Source organism: Podarcis raffonei, chromosome 11 (assembly GCF_027172205.1).
Source record: "Podarcis raffonei isolate rPodRaf1 chromosome 11, rPodRaf1.pri, whole genome shotgun sequence".
Taxonomy (NCBI): Eukaryota; Metazoa; Chordata; class Lepidosauria; order Squamata; family Lacertidae; genus Podarcis; species Podarcis raffonei.
This window is the reverse complement of record NC_070612.1, coordinates 52,951,274-52,957,612: the sequence shown is the minus strand read 5'-3', so window position 1 is coordinate 52,957,612 and position 6,339 is coordinate 52,951,274.

Here is a 6,339-nt window from a genome sequence, read left to right as displayed (position 1 = left end):
ACACTTTGAAGTCACTCCTGCATGCTTTTTTTACCCTTTACGTGCCACTTAGACGAATGCTCACCATTCACGTCGGTAATCTGCTTATTTCATCCGTGGCTGTGCGTGACTGATCTTTCCCGATCTGTACCTCTCAGAACAATGAAACCTCGCCTGAGGAATGTTCCTCAAACAAGTGTACATGTTGTGAATGTTCCACTGAAGCCACTTCAGATTGGGCCATCCTAGACACCTTTCTGGTCTCCTACCTGATCTGCTCTGTCAGGTGACAAGGAAAAGCTTCTCAAACACTTCCTTCCACCCCCCAAAATGGGCACAGAAATACATACATTGGGGAAAGTTTGCACATGTTAGTGAAAGTCACGGTCACAGGTGCATTATATGAGGGGGACATTGCCTGCAAAAATATGCACATTAGATAAAATTGCATAGAAAAATGTGTTGCACATCAGAAGAAAGGAGTATTAAAATACTGAGAAATTTTCATGAGGCCTTTTTAAAAATATATGTATGGAAACTTATGGGGAAATGTGGCAAACTGGACTTAAGCCGGGGAAAATGAAAAACTGAGAGAAACAGAACAGGCCAATTAGCCAGGCTGCAGCAGGAGAAACAATCAGAACAGGAGGAGGAAGAATAAAAAACAGCAGAACAAGCTACACGCATCATCACAGGCCCATGCGTGTACCAAACAACTTAACAGGGTTCTGCTGCCTGCAAAATATCGGTAGCTATTTCAGAAGGGATGCTGGATACCTGAAAGCATTATTCACAAATGCCATCTTTTAAAAAGACAAGTGATGGGGGTGCTTAAGAGGAGAATTGGTCAGGGGCAGAATGATGCGAGTAACAGAAATTTGCTATTTCTGAGTTGTTTTGAACAGCGCTTGTTTATTCTGGGTTCCCAGGGACGGATTTCAGCATGTATCTCCATCTCATTCTGCCTGGTACAGTCCAGGCTACCACAAGATATTTTGTGGCCCGTGGCTGACAAGATGGCCCCCCATCCAGAAGCTGACTGGGTGACCAGCTGAGTTTTCCTTCAATACTGGCCATGGGATCGTGCCCTCTGCTGTACTGGAGGGTAGCCAGCTAATTCTTCCAAGAATGCAGCACACAAGTCACATATCTTCCAGCAAAAGGGGGTGTCTGGAGGGCTCGGAAGGATGTTCCCTGAGGCTTTGCCATTTGAGGCAGTTGCACCATTCTGCCTAATTGCAGTTTTGTGGATTGAAGGAAGCTATGCATCTCGTTGGCCGACTGTAACGCACATAGGAAGCCCCTGCAAGGAACTTCCTTTGGGTGAGATTTCAGGACCCTCAAATCTTAACACATTGCCCTGCACCACAGGACAGGATGAAATGAGGGCCCTGGCTCTGATTCACTTTCAGCGAGTGGCAGAGGACGGCGACAGAAAGATGAGAACATCTGCATCAGTCTTCAGCATGACTCTCTTAGTGAAGTCATCACACCTGTGAATTGCCTTGTTATCTAATGTCTCTGTACAGTGGAGAGCATGGTTAGAGCATCACTCATCACTTCTACAGTATGTGGCACCCACGTCAGCTTTCCTGGAGGACAAGCATGATGTTAGTGACACAGAAATGTACACTCCAGAGGTCGACATGACTGCACCACACACTCCACAGCTGCCTTTCACAGGACTGTGCTGCCCAACGAAGCCGTAACTGGCAAGCTTCATTACATAACCATAAGAGTCATATGCCACCTTGAGCTCTGTGGAATACAAATGTAGTAAATAAAAGTAAATAAATAGGAAACACCCATGCATTGTATTGAGGTGTGAGCACTGGTGGAGGAAGGGGGGGTGCGGTAGGTGTGGTCTGCCCTGCATCATCTCAAAGGGGGGGTGTGACATTGCCCCCCACCCTGCTGGGATACTCGCTGCTCGCCGTGGGCAGCTAGCCCTGCCCTGCAGGCGGCTAGCCTCACCCCTGGGTGCACAGCACGGGCACTGCTCTGGGTGCCAGAGCAGCTAGCTCTGCCTCTGGGTGTGAGAGGGGAGCAGGGGTCATGCTGACTAATTCTGCCTTGACATTTTATGCTCTGGCTTGGCCCCAATGCCTGCAGCCAACTGAAAAACTGCAGAAAGGAAAACTTCATGCATACACATGCACACCTTAAGACCCCCATGCGGCTGAAATCGCAATTGCACAGGGTTCCAAATTGCACAGAAGTCTTCTCCGGAAAAGCTGCATGGAGGAAGTGCGATTTCCACAGCAGGACTAGCCAGTGCAGTTGTGCGTAAATACAGAGCACCTGAGTAGCACACTAACACTGTTGTGAATGTTAGTCAGCACTTTCCTTATCAAATGAGACGTCATGTTTTAATCATTTAAAATGTAATGCCCAGGCATAGTTTTTGTGGGTGCCCTGCTGGCAACTTGTGAGTCATTTTACAATTACTTTAATGGTTCCTCCCTGAGAATTTCCAGGGCAACTTGGATTGCTGGCATTGGCGTGATCCAACATGTTCTAACTGATTGCTCCATGATTCGGCCACATTTTCAGAGCCAAATCACATGATGAACTCTGGCCTAGTGAGTGCAACGTACATGCACCGGTAGCATGACGATCAAATGTGCTCATGGGACTGCGGATGGCATAGGCAGAATGATATGTGGGTCAAGTCATGCGCATGTGCCCATGCCACTATTTCTGGGGTCCACAGCGCTAGATCCTGTGCAGTTGCCATAGATCATAGGACTGCAGAGCTGGAAGGGATCCAGCTGCAGAACTGGCCTGATGGTGAATTCATCACTGCAGAAGGCAGAGGAGCCCCACCAGAAAGGGCCAAGTGGGACTGTTTGCTTGTCACCTCTGTTCCCCACAGTGCCACACAGACCCATGGCCTTGTCAGTTTGCATTTCTTGGTGCAGAAAGTATTGATCGGATGTGTAGAGATCTTTCCTATTCTAATTAATTTAAGAGGGCTCTGTAAGCTTCTCTGTGTGAAAGAAACAAGCAGAAGGTTCATGATGTTTGGGTTATTCCTTCAGAGACGCTGAGAACAGCTGGTTTGAACTGGTTCTCTTAGCTCTTCTGTCAAGGTCACGCTGACTATAAGAGGCCAGAAGGAGCCTGGGTTTCACTTTCTCTTTCTATCTCTTTTCCTTCTGGTGTGGTGTTGTGTACATAGTATGCTTAGTGTTAACGTTTAGACTTTTTACAATTTATTGTCAGCTTAAGTCTGCTGCAACTGGATTTCTTATGGACAGTGCCCATCCTGAATGTTTTGGATTTGTGACTGTTATGCTCATTTGCCTTCAGTAGCAGTAAAGCTCTGCTGGATGAAATACAATTGCCCCTGGCCTGTTTTTTTGGGGAATCTTGCAATGTGTTTCAGTTTTTACTCTGCTAACTATACACTGGAATCTGCTATGGATCAATATTGAGTAGAATTCCATGCCAGGCCTCTCTGCCACCCACGGAGGCTCGCCCAGACCCCCCTGGGGCAGAAGGGCGCTCAGCAAGCCAGGAGGGCATCCCTGGATGGGCTGCATGCCCAAAGCAGGAGGAGGGGGTGGCACATTGGCAGTGCAGTGACGGCCAGAAGTGCTGCCTGAATGGAGCCACTTCTGGGCACCTAAGTCCCAGCACCCAGGGCAGGAAGAAAGCCCACTGGTCTTGCTGAAGAAGGTCCAGACTAGGTGTGCACAGCATTCTTCTAGGCAACCCAAGGAGGTGGCCTGATCCACTCTCCCAGGGCCCCTCCAGCAGCCTCTTCCTCCTCATTAGCAGTGCAAAGCAAACAAACAAACAAACCTCCCTCCACCAATGAAACGCAGCCTCTTGTTTTTGGCTGAGCCAAAATCTTCCAGTTTCCAAACGTTTATCTTGAAATTCAAGGTCAATTGTAATTTGTGCCAGTTGCTCTGTGCTTCATTTCCATTGCTCCTTGTTCTAAAGGCAGGAGCCCCATTCGTGTTGGGCCATTCTGTGTTTCTATGATTCTGCGATTAATATGCAATATATGAAATTGCTCTAAGTCCAGAATGAGCTCCACAAGTGAGCTCAGCTTTGCAGTATCCTATAATAAGGGCTCCCTTGCAAATGCGGGCCATTTTAATTGCATGTGCACAGCAGAAGCAATCATCGGTAGACTTCAGAGTTATAACCTGATTATAAACATGGCAATGAGAAACAGTTCAGGTGCTACTTATTTGAATCAGGAGCATGGATAGCAGCTATTGTTTTCTGATTCGCCCTTCTGCCGATTCCCTGTCATCTGCAATTATTACAGCTTTCATTATGAGTGTCCTTACACGCACCTGTTTGGGCAAATGCCCTGCATCATAGCTGTTCTTCTTTGATTCATACAGTAGGTCCTTTAAAGGCAAAGAAAACAAAGGATGAAAATAAATGATGGCCCTCAAACGAATGAATCAGAACACACTGAAACTGTCTTCCCATTGACTTCTATCCCTCCTCCCAATATTTGTGCATTTCTACCCACTTTGTGCTAGGACCAGGCACTCATCCTTGTATGCCCCTGTGGTAAGATGTGTGCGTCTCCTAAGGCGATCTGAAGGCAGAAAACTCTCCAATAAGCAGGCCCCCTTAAAGACAACAAAGGCATATAAACCTCCTCAAAGTAACTGAGTGTCTCTTGTTCCTGGCTTCTAAGAGGCTCTGCTGTTTCATGTCCATATTGCCTTTTTATCCTTTTGTTTTATGGTGCTAAGAAGCGAGGGGGTGTTTTGTCTCTCCTCGCCTGTCTGGGAGATCAGGGAGGGTTCCTGTGGGTTAATCACATTGTGAGATTCCCCCACCCCGCTTTTTAATTCCTGCCTCAAACAAAAGCTGGGATTGGCACAATGTTCCACTTTCAAGACAGTGACCCAGTAATTTTGAAAACGCTTGAGGGCTGTTGTAAGGCAGGAAAGGCTGAGGCAGCTTTTCTCTTGCTCAGTTACTGAGTAATTTATCCAGTAAAAGGCAGAGGATGTGAGTTGCGAAGGGTTTGATTTGTTTTTCCTTTTCAAGTGAGTCATTAATAAGAGAGAGATCAGAACCCATATTGCTAGAGTAGATGGTCTTTGTGACTTAATAATATAAAGGAGACGTTTCAAGGTCACTAGTCCATATTTTGCCCTCATTTTCTTCTCTATCTGCTTAAAAAGTATTTTCACTGAAGGCTCCATTGAAAAATGTTTTTCTCCAACAAAAGTCACCATTATAAAAGATTTTTTAAATCAAAAAAGAAATCAATAAAATATAGCTGTGTGGATACATAATGAAAGTGCTCTCTCTCAAAAACAAACAAACAAAAAATCCCGAACCCCTCACACCATCCAGCCACTTGAAATAAATCCGAAACAATACTTGAACTGGTTATTGGCCATTGATGCTTTCACATTAAATTTATGTAGTGTTAGAGTGCTGGACTCAGGGTTCAAATCCCTACTCATCCATCATCCATGAAGCTCACTGAGTGATTGTGGGCCGGTCACTGTCTCACAGCCAGGGGCGTAGTGTGTGGGGTGTCAAGGGGGCCGTGGCCACAGCTGCACAACGCTTGAGGGGCCATGAACCAGGCGCCCCAGTGTGGCCCAGTCGGGTGTTCCTCTCTCCCCACCAAGGGCTGTGTCGGCCGGCTGGGCTCCCCCCTGCGTGGGCAGGCAGCGGGCTCAGCGTGGTCCCGCTTTGCTTAGGTGGGTTTGCTCCAGAGGTATTGGTGGCAAAGGCTGGGCTGGTGCCCGCCCCCTGCCCAGTCAACATGAGCCCCTCCCCTGGCGTGTGTGTGCCCAGTCTGGGCACCAGTAACCAATGCTACGCCACTGTTCCCAGCTTGACCTATCCCACAGGGTTGTGCGAAGATAGGAAAAGGGGGTATTTACGGGATCGCCTCTCCTGGTATGCCCTGCAGAGGACCTTAAGGTCCATGAATAACCATAGTTTAGAGGTCCCAGGCCTTTAGGAAGTCAGACTATCCTCCACCAGGGCCAGGGCCTTTTCCGACCTGGTGGAATGCTCTGTCTCATGAGACTAGGGCCCAACAGGATTTAACCTCCTTTTGCTGGGCCTGTAAGACGGAGCTATTCCACCTGGCCTTTAATTTGAATTCAGCCTGATCTCTTATTTCCTTTCCCTTCTCTTCTCTTCTCTTCCCTCCCCCTTCCCTTTTATGAAGGGACCCCACAGCTAATTCTCCCCTGGCCTCCTCACTGGCCCAAGTAGGACTAATTCATCCAGCGAGCCCTGGTGACTATCTAATTTTTATTGGATGGATTTCCCCAAAACTGATTTTTGAACTTTGAATTTTATTGTTATTCATGCTTTTATACTGTATTTTATGCTGCTTCTATGTTGTATTAC